The sequence below is a fragment of the Drosophila rhopaloa genome, unplaced genomic scaffold, assembly GCF_018152115.1.
Source record: "Drosophila rhopaloa isolate 14029-0021.01 unplaced genomic scaffold, ASM1815211v1 contig_3, whole genome shotgun sequence".
NCBI lineage: Eukaryota > Metazoa > Arthropoda > Insecta > Diptera > Drosophilidae > Drosophila > Drosophila rhopaloa.
In genome coordinates, this window is record NW_025335123.1 from 2,137,407 (window position 1) to 2,152,433 (window position 15,027).

General features: G+C 35.2%; 1 protein-coding gene across 1 annotated transcript in view; it reads left to right on the plus strand.

The window, feature by feature from the left end:
* The first annotated feature begins 1,598 nt into the window (after window positions 1–1,598).
* Window positions 1,599–15,027, plus strand: part of LOC108048306 (acetylcholine receptor subunit alpha-like) — a 124,648-nt gene continuing 111,219 nt past the window's right edge. The window contains 2 exon segments of the mRNA XM_044461092.1: window positions 1,599–1,753; window positions 3,321–3,539. The gene's annotated coding sequence lies outside the window, so the exon portion shown is untranslated.

A 15,027-nucleotide genomic window follows, 5' to 3' on the forward strand; every position in this document is an offset into this window, starting at 1 on the left:
GACTGCAGAATGCAGACTGCAATCTGCACATGGCGCACTGCCTCGAATTTTCATAAATAAATTGATTTGCTCCAGCTGGCGTAATTGTGGCTAACTGCGGTTAGCATTAATGACTGTCAATTGCCACTTACCTTATTAGCTCAAATAGACGCGTAAACTATAGTCAGCACATGGCTCAAAACTGTCGGTTTAATTTGAATGCCCGCAAGCAAGTTACCGTTGAATTTCGAAGGAATAATTCTAAATTATTTTATATTTTTTCAGACCCTTTAAATGAGTATTAACATGTTTCGGTATATTTAGATCGTACAATTCGTGGAAGAAAGTTTTCAAATTACCTTTGTCCATAAGTTCCAACTGCTCACACTCTCGCAATAAATATTACACATACGCAGCGTTGAACGGCTGATAAAAAAAGTTGGTAGAGTCAGAGTTAAGGTGGAAATTGCATTTTAATCAATCTAATATTTTCTTTTACTAATAATGTAATACAATGTAAATTTCTCATCAGCAGAGTTAAACGATATATTATTGTTTATTAGTAATAACTTATCAGAACTAGCTTTTAAAAATGGAAGCTGCAGAATTGGGATTGGCTAATGATAAAGCTTGGGAACCTTTTTTTGCCGCTCAACTTGCAGTAAATATTTTATTGGAATTTGATGTTAGGCAATCTTTTCGATTTTTTATATTGGATCAGTGGCATTAATTATGGCACTTTAACAATAGAAAATAGAGCTATCGAATTGGAAATAGAGCTATATAAAAATAATAGTTTAATAAAATTCAAAGTTGTAGAAAGATGGCTATTTTGAGGGTTTAAGAGGTCCAAGGAAGCTGCACTGCAAAAGATAAAAATTGAGGGAAATTCAAATTTGCCACCAATAGTTAGAGTTTTTGACAAATTACGACTAAAAGAGCCTTTTTATTTCGAATCTCGGATCAACAGCGTTAAGCAGCTTTCAATGCAAATTTACAAATTTATAAGATAGTTTTAAAAATGCATAATAATTTAATGAAATCAAAAGTTGTCGGAAGCCAGACAATGCTAAAGGTAAAGATAAATGTACAACTTGAGGGAAATTCCTATTCGCAATCGGCAGTAATAGTTTTTGACAAATTCCGACTGGAGGACCCCACTTCAATCCCCGCTGCACGTTATGGTTGCAGTGCATATCACGTATCCGCAGCGTTGGCCGGCTGGCATTGAAACTGCATCCTGCATTCGCCAAAAAGGACTTAACTCGCACACGGCGGCGGCACACGGTGCGCATGCCAGGGAAATTTTAACAGCGGGGAAATTCTTGTGCCGCAGCAAAGCGCCTAACAGTGGGCAGAATGAACAGTGGGCCAGTGGCGTTCACAGCCAAGGAATTCAGGCAGCGAACAGCAGCATCCTTGGCAGGATGCGAGGATGGCCCCAAACAGTATGAAACAGGACTCAGCGCTGACGGCACGTGTTTCGCTTTGAGAGAGAGTTCCCAAATAACCAGAAAGCAGCACAAAAACGCGCTAAAGTCGCCAGTTGTCGTCGTCGTTGTCGTTGTCGTTGTCAGTTGTTGTCGTTGTCGTTGCCGTCGTCGTCGGTTGTTGTCGTGTTGTTTTTTTTGTTGTTGTTGTTCTGCCGCCGTCGCCGCCGCTGCCGCTGCCGCCGTCCCGCCCCCTCTGCCGCCCCGCCCCCTTTTCGTCTGTCTGTCTGCGTGAGCGTGTGTTGGTGTGTTGTGTCTGTGTCGCGCATGTGACCGCCTCAGCTGTAGGTTTAACTTTACTTTCCCTGTGTTCTTTTTGTTTTATAATTATTTATTTTACATACGTTTTTATTGCCCTTCCTGTGCCAAGAAATCAGAAAATGTAAACAAAAAATAAAAAATGTAGCCCAGCTAGCCACAACAAACAAAACAGCTGGGCAAACAAGTTGCAGGCTTTTATTTTTGTATTTTTTGGCTCTGTGGGGTTAACAAATTTTTAGTTGCAACTTTGTCGCGTTGGCGGAAAAAGCAGCGCCCGAAACGCGTGCAAAGCGCGCACAAAACGCTTACATAAGTTGGCCATTTGTAATCGCCACTGTGTGTGTGCGAGTGTGTGTTGTTCTTTTAAGGCTAGACAATTACCTAACCCAATGCTTAATGCAACTAACTGAAATTTCCGAAATTTTATATTTCGAAAATGAAACAAAAACGCGTGCTCAATGTTGTTTCGCTTGGTGCGCACGTCTTGGCAACGAAAAAAAAAACAAGGAAAATAGATTGGAAATAAGAAAATGGGGTGGGAAAAACAAAAAGCAAAAAAAAAATAAAGGGGGCAAAGAAAACCGAAATTGTTACACGGTCATTGCGGAGGTCGCGCCAAACTAAAAGAGAGATTTTATTTGCGAGCTGCCAAGGCAACAACAGCCAATGGGAATTAGAAATCAATTGACATGCAATGTTTCGTAATATTAAATTGAAAAGGGGAATCCCCGTCAAATTTACAACTTGTTGATTGCCAACAAATAGTATTTATTATTATCCAAATTGTGACAATACGAGATTGGGTCTTGCACAGAGGCCTACAAATTGGCAGATAAACTTTTATCAAATATTAAAGAATAGATTGGCCTAGGAATAAAGTTTATAAAGCATTTAGTGCTTAATTTTAAATGGTTGTAAAAATGATGAACAATATTATAAGATAATTTTCGAAGAGATTGGTCGAATATTATATGTTGAATATTGGGACTTACTCAGATGTGTTTTTTCTTTAACCAGTTCTTTGCGTTTAAACAAACTTTTACTAAAATAACTAAAAAAATCATTTTTTTTTGCACTTTCGGTTACGGAAAAATAAGACAAATAACAATTGATGCCATATTTGCATTTTTGAATAAATTCTAAGTGTTTTAATAACTTAAACAGCATTTTATTTTATTTTATTATTTTTGAATACAATTTTAGTTCGTTTTTTTTTTAATTAATGCAATAGTTGAAAGTACTGTATCTGAAACGAAATTTTAAAACGAAGAATATAAGTGATTGAAAACAACATAATAAAGGGATAAACCAAAAGTGGTTACCAGTACTCAACAACACAACTAATTAAAACTAGGAAACCATTTTAGACAGTGAAAAGGATGTAAATTGAATTTATTTATTGGTTAGGAAGAACAACACAATTACTATAAAACAGTTAAAGGGTGATTGAAAATTTATACGTTTTTCGAGTTTTTCTTATACTTAATTTATATATATTTCCTTCTTAAGTTTAGCTGAGCGAGACCAACCCACATTTTTTTACTCTTTTTTTAATGTTCAAAACTAAACAATATACAACAAAAAAACAAGGCCGAAACTTCAAAACAAATATTGGAAAATTGCGAATGAAAAAAGGTGTGCTCGTGGGCCGAAGGAACCGAATGCAAATTGAAAACTAAAGTTCGAGGAAACCAGAAACCAAAACAAGGGCCGAACCCGTGTCCGTGTGAGGACCACGTGGGTCTGTGTGTGTGTGTGTGGGTGCGGGGACACCACTACAGCAGCAGGCGAAATACTTTTTGTGCCAAGGTAAGATTAGCATTAGGACCAAAGTTAATGTTTTGTTTCTTGGGCTAGGCAAATATGTGCCTTGGAATCGAGGGAACGGAATGTGGGTTAAGCCGAGTTGTAAACGGGGAAAACATGGGTTGGCTTTAAAAAAAAATTAAATAAAAATAACAAAATAATGTGTTCTTTTTAAAGAGGTCAGCAACCGCCTGCTTAAGATTATCTATACAGCGGCGGACCGAAACTATAAATAAAAAAAAACTGATAATCTATATGCATTAACCTGTGCTTTTGATTTATTTAATTGCTATATTAAATTATATATAAAAGGCATACGGTTAAAATCACTTTTTATCGGGCCAGAAAAAGTTATTATATTATTTTTAATTAATCACGCCGTTAAATCAATGAATTAAATTATCTATGTTGGAAATTAATGCTGCCTAACAATGTTCACAATCATTTTGGATATTAAGGAAACTAAAGATGCCTTACAATACTATAATAATATTATAACAGATTATAGAAACCAGAATTTTAGTACTTTTATTAAGTTTAATTTTTTAGGTATATAACAAAATTGCCAATATAAACTTCAAACCGTTTTATTCTTAATTTAGGTATAAGTGTAAATTATTTATGTATTGTCAATTTTCATGTTAATTAATTCATATATCAATAAGGAATTTGTTGATCAATATTAATTTATCTAACTCACTCCAAAAACATATATTTACAATACTTTTAAATTTGTCATTTGAAATTCAATGTATTTGAGGAGTGATATTTGTGAAATATTCCATTTAACCTCAGCTTAAAACTTTATAAACTTATTATTTGATACATTTGTATGAAATAAGTATAGTGAAGTAACATAATTTCTTCCTTAAATGTTGATGCGTACAAGCAAATTGTTGATTGAAAAGCTTATTTCTTCGTGTATCTTACAAAGACAATGACCACGCCCATACTTTAATATTAAATCAGTAAGAAATACTTAAATGCTGTTTTTATTTGTGAGGGGGGGGCTGCTTTCTAGAATCGCCCCAATGCGTATGCAATAGAAAATGTTTAAAATGTTTGCCAAACAATTTTGAGCGATTATGAAAAGTGTGTGTGTTTATACAAGGGGAAAATGAGTGTTGGTGTATGCGTGTTTTAGCGCTTGTGTGTGACTTGAATGGCTCCAGCGGGAGTGGAAATGCCATTGTTGCTGCCAACGCTTGTTATTATTGTTGTGCACTGAAAAAATGTACGATTGTCATTGGTTTGATAAAAGAAATATAAATTGTAAGATATTGTCCTTTTTAGAAATATAAATTACCTCATTTTAGCACTAATTGAAAACAAAAACTATTTTAAATGCTGCAGTAACTGGTATAAGTATCTACTCTAAATTAAAAATAGTTATTGTAACTTTAGATAAATCTATTATTAAAATAAAAATACAATTGCTTCGAAACTGTATATTAGGTTTTGAAACATATTTAAAATTGTTTTTCCTTGTGTTGCTGTGGCAACAAAACCAAACGCGCCTCTATTTATTCATTTTGGCCCGTTTGTAGCCATTGTTTCGTTCTCCACTCGCCACTCTTTACCCTGAAAACAACATTCTACGTTCTCCACTCTACACTCTCCACTCCGGCCATCTTCAATCTGCATTCGGGGCTTTTAATTAAATGCAACAACAAAACGATGGCAATGCCAACAGAATCAAACAAAAGCCATTCGCACACTAAAACATGGCGCCGTGGGAAAATCGTGGAAAATCCGAGGGGGAAAATGCGGGGGAAATCGGGGTGGTTGGGAAAAGTCAAGGGCCAAATGGAAGCCCCCGAATTGTGACCAGGCAACAACAAATAGCGATTTATGCATGGAAATTAAACGAACTGATTAAATGTTGAATTAGAGCCCAAACGCCAAAATCCTCCGCCACTTTTCGCACCCTTTATTTGACATGAAAACTAAATTGATGTTTATTATTCGTTTGGCAAGTAATTAAGCCAAGTTTACTTAAGTGAGTGGGTGAGTGTTTTGGTTGAGTGTTTGGTAACTACTAAATAAAAGTCCAAAGATTTTCTCTATTAAACTACAATTGCATGAATTTACCGAAATTCATCATTAAATGAAGAGGACTTAAACAAATTAGATAAATTAATAAGTGTTTTATATATTAGTAAAATTATGCAAGAAATTAATTTTTTAGACGGCAAATATGATTTATTAATATATAAAAAGAAAAACAAACAAATAAAATATTTATAGATATTTGTTTTATATAAGCAGGAATAGATTTTCTCATGAAATATAATATTTGTTCTTTCTTCTCTTCATATATTTTTGTTTATTTTCCATGCTATATTTTTCAAACGATTTAAAAATGACCACATTTTATTTGCGCTCTATTTTATTGAGTATTGCTTATGTAGCTTGCGATTGTCTAATAAAATTTGCTACATAAATATGTTCGACTTTGTTTTATTGAATACATTCCTTCTTCTAATCTACTGAGATGCATTTCGATGCGTATTCCATGCTGGCTTAACTGCATTAGCCAGTTGACTTTTGTGCTTGGGCCATTTCTTTGCCATATCGGGGGCAATTGGGGCGATCCAGAAATTGGCTAATTCAGTGCCGGCCAGCAGATGACCCACTTGGGGCTATGCTCTTCTGGCGATGACTGTTTTGCATTTAAATCGTTTTAATTGTTGCCGAAAAACAAGCAGCTGTCTGTGTGTTTCGGTGTGTTTCAGTGTGCTTCTGTGTGTGGCTGTGTGTTGCTGTGTGTTTCTGTGTGTTTCTGTGCAGAATGAATGAATGAATGAACTTAGCATTTAGAATGTGGCTCTCGTTTCGCCATTGTTATGGCTTTGGGTCCGAATTTCTGCACAATGGGGCGTATGAGCAACGTGCCGGGGTGATGCTCCTGCAACGCTGCTCATACGCCCCATTGTGCAGACAAATAAAATGTTAACATGGAAAAAATCGTTGTGGCCCGGGCCAAATGAAGAGATTATTGAAATGGCCAAGAGGCAGGACCCTTCCTGACAGTCGCTGAAAATTTAGCTCAAAACAAAGCCCAAGGGTGGCCTAGAAATGCCAAAAGGCCAGGCTATCAAACAGGAAAAAAGCACTGCAAAAAAAATAAAAACGAATCACGGCGTTCAGCGATGGCAAATTAAAATTGTTGAGATGTTGCTTAATTAACAAAAAGGAATAAAAGAATATTTCAACAAATGAGTGCATGACTGTCTCTTGCAAACACAAACAATTATTGCGATGTTGGTTAAGAAGATTTAATCAAAAAGTTTAAAATAATTAAAACCAATGCAGTTCGTCCCACTTTGATAGTAAAAACTCTTACATTTTAATGGCACAAACAATTTTTAGTATGCGAGTATAATTTTGTTTAAGTTAGTTGAATAGTTTAATTGGTGATTTACTTATTTAATTAATATAGTTATTCTTATTTTATTCTTTACTTTCTAGATAATTATAAGTTATAACTATTTCAGGTATGGGCTACAAAAAAGTTGTTCTTTTTCGAAAACTATAAACACAACAAAAGAAGTGCACATATTTTGTGAAAATGTTGCATACAAAATATTTAGTCAAATGAGAAAATAAATCTCTGTTGCAAACTACATAATGGATGTTTTTTTTTTTGGTAAAGAATTTAATTGCGCTAGAGAGCCATAATTCAAGTTAACAAATTGTTTTAATTAAGAGGCAGTTTGTTCTGCTTTGTTGGTAAATACATTTAAAATTTTCAATTACTCTTCAAGTATTATTCCGATAATAATAATGCATTAATACATTGTCATAATAGGTAATAATAGCTAAATCGAGTGTTGCATTGACCATCGCTACCAGTCCAATTGAATATTAGTTGCGCACACTTTTCGCTCAGTGCACTGCGACCTGAGCGAGTGGTCTAATGTCCTTCTGCGGCCCGCTCCTTGTGCTATCTCCATCTCACCGTTATCCTTGTCGTCGTCGTTTGCCTCGTTACTTTTTATGGCCCATGTCAAACATTGCAAATCAGTTTAAACTAACAAGCGCCACTTGGATCTGGATGCCGGGATCTGGTTGTGGGCGTGGCCCTGTTTTGTCTGCATTGCAGCTGACGCCTTTCAAATGCAAAAAGGATTAAAAAGAAGGACCAACACGGCGTATACAAAATTGAGAAAGAAACGGAGAGCGACAACTTTAAATTGTAGACAAATTTCGTAAGTGCCCATTGAGATGGTTCACTTATTTTTTATTCCTCCCTCTTTTGCGGAGGTCAATTTAAGGATCTGAATTATTGAGCGGGAAACTGAAACTCACTCAGACACACACACTAACACACACACACACACACACACTGACGCGCACAGGATGAATACAGGTGCACAGGTTTTCCCCGCTCACACACACAATTAACCAATTAGCACTTTTTCGCTTGTTTCTTGTTTTCTGGCGCCGGCCATTTTATGATTTTTTATTACCGCTTTATTGTTGTTTGTTGTAAACAAAAATTTTTGTTTGCTCATGAAAAAAACAATTTTTAATTGCTGGCGCATAAAACAATGCAAAAAAAAAAGGAAAATAGAAATACAACGATGCAAAAGTAAAAGGAGCGAAATGAAAAATGTGTGAAAACTGTGAAAAACTGTGCAAAGGCAAAACAAAGAGTGGTTGGCCGGTGCAAAGAAGCGCGGGAGCTAATAAAAATAAATATAAAAGCCTAGAAGGAGAGATAAAGAGTGAAGGCAGGAGGCCTATTTGTGGCCCCAATTAGCTTACAGCGAGGGCCTCTCCAGAAGATCAACGATTAGAAGATGATTAGATTTATAATATGTCCTATTTCTCACACAAAATTTAAAATATAAATAAAATATATAAAATATATAGCTTACAGCGAGGGCCTCTCCAAAAGATCAGGGATTAGAAGATGATTAGATTTATAATATGTCCTATTTCTCACACAAAATTTAAAATATAAATGAAATATATAAAATATATAGCTTACAGCGAGGGTTTCTCCAGAAGATCAACGATTAGAAGATGATTAGATTTATAATATGGCTTATTTCTCACACAAAATTTAAAATATAAATAAAATATATAAAATATATAACTTACAGCCTCTCCAGTAGATCGATGATGTGAAGATATATATTTTAATTAAGATTATTTCCTAAAATAATATAATTCTAGTGGAAAATTATTTAAATGTAAGTTAAATTATGATTCAATCATACATTTTATGTATTTAGATTTTACATTTCTCATGAGTTGTTGAAGTTTAATTTTAGGAAACTGCCAAACGTTTTTCATAGGTTCTAAATATTTATTTATGTATAATATATGATAGCTTTTATATATGGATATTTTTAACTGAACTTTTGTTTTATACATATCCAATAAATATATTTTGCACTCTTTTGGCCTACCACATTTTTTGCTGCCCATTTTCACTTTTTCTTCTACTTGAACTTTACAATCGACCCCGGCAACTGTGCCCTTGTCTTTCTTCCGTTCGTCCTGCTTTTCCCGCTCCACTTCTTCCTTCTCATATTTCGCACTTTCCGTGCGGTTTTCAATGTGTTTTACTCATTTTTTCCTGCTCGTTGAGGGCGAATTTTTTTCGGTAGGCCGCAGTCAACGCACAAAATGCGTAAAATAAAAAATTATAATAAATATATATAAATTCTTTTTTTCGTTACTTCCTGCCTGACTGGCCCCGCCCCCTTTTCCCTGGCATTTTCACTTCCCTTTTGCTGCTTCGGTGGTCGTTTTTCCTGATTCGCGTAAACTTTTTAATAGCACTGAAAATTCCTTGAAAAAAAGCCGCAGGAAGCATTTTGAGATTTGCGATGATGACGATGGTCCTCCTCTCGTTCTGTATATGTGTGTGTGTGTGGGGGAAAAGTGCGTGTGTATTTCATTTTTGGGGTAAAATTTTAAATAATAAGCTTGGCGCATTTTCCACTTGCGTAAGTTGCTTCTTCACAAAAGCGAAAAATCGTGGAGAATCCATTGAAAAGACTAATTTAACTCAACGGATTAAGTGTTTCCATTGGAAAAACCTTACATGAAGCGAATTAAATATTTATTTAAGGCCTAAATCATATTAATTTTCTATACACTCTTTTTAAAGTTTATATTTACTGTTGCATTATTTATATCATACTTAACTTAAAATTTCATATTTGTTTTAATTGTATTGAATATATGTCGTCATTTGAATATAACTTTTATCTTTTGCATATTTTTCTCTTGAATATTTCTGCTTGAAAAACTTCAATTTTTTGTATTTGAGTTACATATGCTTTTATAAAATATTTGTCCAATTTTCGTAAACATTTGCTTGGTTCACAAAACAAAAATATACACAAATTTCTGTGCATTTGTTTGTCACCGGTGTTTGATCAGTTTCAGTTTGAACATTTTTCTTAATTTCCTTTTTGACTTTCGTCTTGATATTCCCCGGTTATTTCATTTTATTTGCTCTGCTTTTGGGGCATTCATTTGTGTGTAAATTTGTCATTTTATCTGTTTGTGTACACATATTTCCCATTTGTCACTTGTGTCTAACTGTGATTTTTCGGCTTTTTTGACTTTTATTTGTTTAATTTGGTTCCCAGCTAAATAGTTGCCAATAAACTGCAGAGTATAAAATAGTAGCAGCTTGCTGAGAATTTAAGATCTAAAGAAAGTAAATTTGCAATCTATTTTAAATGTTTGTTTTTATACACTTTTTACTTTTGGGAAGCCGTGTGGACTGTGAATGCATTTCGAACCAATCTGAAAGCATAGAAACAGTCTAAAAATAATAGTTTAAGAGTCGTCTAGAATTTGCATGTAGATTTAAGCAATTATAACTGTTTTCAATTGTTCTCGAAAATCTAAGAAATAAAATGAAAATTTCGTTGTATTGTGTTGTGGTTATTGGTCAGTTTGTTTTATAAGCAAATACATTTATTGCTTTTAGAGAATGTATTTGTGGGCATTTGACATAGGAACACAGCATTTATGGCGGGCACAGCTGCATATGTTCTTAGTTTAGTCTCAGCAAATGACAGCACTCTCATGTGTGCCCATTTTCGCCCCGATTTTCCCCGCCAACTTCTCCGGACTGCTCTTTCTATATTCGATTCCCCGGGCTGCGGCAAAAGTTAACAATGTGCCACACAATAAGAAGACTTTGTCCGCACTCTTCACACCCCCTTGCCGCTGCCCGCTTTCATTACCATTTCCTCTTCAATTACCAATGCAGTCAAATGCTCCTCCTTTCAATTTTTTTTTTGCTTTTTTATTATGGTCAACAGTGTTGCACTCCATTTTTGGCACTCCTTTTTTTTTGTTGTACATATGTGTGCATGTGTGCTCGGCTCTTTGACTTTGTTGTCTCCTCAACAGTTTATCCTCTCGAACGTTAATTGAGTTTTGTTTTGGCCCCGCCTTACAAAAAAAAATGGGGCGTGGCAATTGTGATTTACCCGCCATCGATTCAATCTGCCAGCTGTCACGCTCCAAAAAAAAAGAAAGAGATAAAGGAAAAATGAATAGCACGGCCAAAGGCAGTTTAACTCCAGTGGGGCATACGCTGCGTATACGCAATGAAAACTGAAGATGAGACGAGATGAGCTAATGCCTGCCACTGACAACTGACGATTTATATGGGCTTGTTTGCGGGTAGCATATGTAAGAGGCCACTGAGCTCCTTTAATGTGATTAAGGTTTATTTTGACGCCACCTGGGGGCAGGTGGAAAAATTGGATGAACGCATTTGCAACATCCTTGTTATTTATTTATTCATTTACCGGCAGTCCCAGCGCAATTTTTCAGCATGTAAATTACAAATACTTGTTTTTGTATATATTTGCATTTTTATTTGTACAATGTAATGCCCATCAATGTACTTATAAAAACATTCGTTTCAATTTCATATAAATTGACATTTTATAACATTCTTATATGCATATCAATCAAAAGCAATTTTTTTCATAAATCTTTTTTTCACCGGCTCTTCTTAATTCAAAATATAAAACAACTAGATATTTCCTTAACTTTTTCCATAATTCTATGGACTTTATGTGCGGTGAAGTGAACAATATAAAATAGAAGCCACCTTTTATTTTAATTGAAAAATTGCATTTAGCTTGATCTGTATTTACGACCAGCTATTAATGTGGGTTCATTTAGTTCGTTATTTGTTAGCTTAATAATAAATTGTAAACGTATTTGCACAATCAGGAAATAAAATCGTTGAAATATAAAACAAGACAGTACTCTTGATAAAGTAAGTACCAATCAATTCTATTCAAGTTTAAGTTTAAATATAGTTGGAAGTTTAAGTTTAAATATAAATATAGTTGAAAATCATCTGCAGGCTACATTTTAATTGCAATAAATGGGTTTGAATCTGTCGGAAGTGTGCTAAATGCAAGAACAAACTCATTTTTTCGGCTTACAAATGTTCACATTAGGAGTGGCATGAATTGTGCACAAATTTGTCGATTAAACAAATTCAGCTGAGACTCTTAAGAACCGGGGAAAAAGGACAAAGGAAAGTGAAAACAAACATTTGCACATCGACACAACAAAAGGAGTGGGGGAACTATGAAATATGCATAAGGATTGTGCCATTTACAGTCATTTGAATTTGAGTTAGTCCGAAAAGGATTTTCCGTGACACACACCCACAGAGTCGAGTGCACAGTGTCCAGGACAATTATTCAAAATGTATTTACCAAGGCTAAGGATGAACGACTGGCGCTGAGATGCCTCCTAAGACTAATGCCCGGAATCTCAGCTCGGATAGGGCTAAGAAGCATATGCAAAAATGAATCCTTAGCATAACAAATGCGCCGCTGCTCAAGAATTAAGCAGATACCAAGTGTACATAAATGTGGGCTTTAGACGCTTTCAAAGTGCAAATGCAAATGGTTTCAAAGATTTCTCAGCAAATAATTTAAATTTTAATTTATAGAATTATTTTTTTAAATGGAATTTTTATTTTCACCAAGAAAATTAAAATTGTGCGGTACATTTTTACATATAATAGCCGCAAAATAAATATTAATTACATATTTTTAAATATTTTAATCCTATTTATAGCCTCCAATATTTGAAAAGTAATAAGCCGCACAATTAAAATCAAGAATCCAAATATTTAGAATAAAGGGTATACAAAAAGATTTACCGCCGAAAACATACAACTTTTATGTATGTAGCATTTATGTAGGCATTTGCAAGGGCTTCACATAAATGAAATGAGTTTTAGGCATTTGAGGGAATGACTTTCGACTTTTCTAGTGACTATCCTTGAAAGCGGAGCTCGATGACTGGTAGACAAAAGTGTGGCGAACAATGGCAATTCCTTCTTTCTATATATTGTGCGCCATCTATTTTCCTATCTGCCCGATTTTTTGGCAACATTAATCGAAGTTGAGATACTGAATGGCCTCTGCAGAACGGCGAGTGAAGGAAGGAAGTCAGGGAAGGAAGCTCTGTGTAAACCATGGTCAGGGATATGGGGAAAGACAGAAAGGAGGTCAGCGGATAAAGGATACACTGTAAAAAATATCTCAAAAATGGTCAATACTTCGGTGTTTAATAGAAGAAATACTACAGATAAAAGATCTACTACACTTATTTTGAAAAATCTTAATTGAAAATTAATTTAAAGAGCTTAAATTGGTAAAGTTTTGTGTAACCTTTCTGCCAGCCATAAAAAACTTAAAGATAGCTAAATTATAAATTTATCTACATACTTTGTATAATGGTTTTTTTTTCTCTGTACCAAAAGAAAAGGAAGTCTTATGATTTATTTGCCTAAACAATTGATATGACTATTTTATTTTCTCCTACTTTCCGTCTCCTCCCTCTCTACTTTTTGGGTGGGGGCGTGGCCAAGACATATTCTCGTAACTCTTTTTGAGCCACAGCAGATGAAAATATGTAAATAGGATTTATGGCAAACTTTTAACAGGATTTTCCTGACATATCCCGGAACGGGCGCCAAAGGATGTTGAACCAAACACACACACTCAGTTATAAAAACAAATAAACAAACACTCGCAGATACACACACACCCACACACACACACACACAGCCAAAGCTATCTGCAGTTGTAGACACATTTATCCAAGTGAGTGAGTCCTGCCTGTGTGCGTGTGTGTGTGAGTGATTGTGTTCGAGTGTGGGTGAGTGTATTTGCCTAAATGCGGGCCGAGGGGCGATCGAAAAATAGCGATAGGCTATTAAGTACGTATTTTGTAAGCACATTTTGGTTCTATAATATATTGCTTCAGCTTTCTTTATAATCAAATATATCGTTATATTTAACATTGAGTGGTGCTGATACTTAGCTGTGAAATATAATTAACACTTTTCAAATTTTATTGAGTAGTCATTATTGTCATACTTTTCTTTTTCCTTACGAATACAATTTTTAGCATAGGCCCTCTATTTTATTACAATATTTTCTAGAATATAGTATCCGAAAAATCTCGCGTGGATCCACCACTACTTGTCCCTAAATGTTTAATTATAGTTCATTTTCAATAATAATAGTTAAGCTGGGTAAAGACAAAAATTAGCTCTTTACTTTTTGAATCGAATTGTTTTATAAATTATGCTTTGGCAGTTATGCGGTAAATATTTTGTGAAGAATTTTTAATTTAATTGATTGGAAAATAACGTTTATTTTCCGATAAGATCTGGACTGACCCTCGTTGACTCGATTCAATTGTGTTGTCTTAGGCGCTTCGCTTAACTGCTCGTCCAACATTCTACGCATCATCGCACCTCATCACTTACCCCCTGTCTTCCCCCTCGGCCCACTCCACCCACTTTACTCCTCCCTCCCCCCCATTCCCTAGCCATTCAACCCACTTTAGAATCCGCACTCAACCTGTTTCTGTTTGTTATTTCTTTTTAAAAATTTCTTTCTCTTATTTAGCCGGCTTGCCATTCAAAATGTCTCCACTCAGCTTGTCTTTTTTTGTTTGTCATGTGAAAATTAAGCCGTCGTCTGGCTGAGTTTCCCCATCCTCGGCTATAACTTACTCTACAACACATCTTCATCATCATTATCATTATCAGCATCCCTAAAAAGCCACTCTCGAGGAACTTCTGTCGCATTGTTGTGCCCATCTCTTGTTTTTTGCCTCGACTGTCGACTGTCGACTGTCGCCTGTGTTTTGGTATTTACGCTTTCAATAATTCATGCTTAAGGGATAATCAGGATATGCGTGTATGTAAATTTTGATAATGCCATTTTCGAATGCCAAAGGACATTCCATTCACTATCTCTCTTGCACGCACGCACATTTTGTGTGTTCCCAGAATTTTCACACCTTTTTTTCTCTTTTTGTTTTTGCACGCCCCATTTGGTAGGATCCTTTTCCCGTTGCCTTTCATCCTGTTGTCTAGCAAACCCCGGGATATTAGTTTTATTCTGGGATCAGCTGAATTGCCGGATTAGACTGGTTAGTGTGGAGGAATCTCTGATTT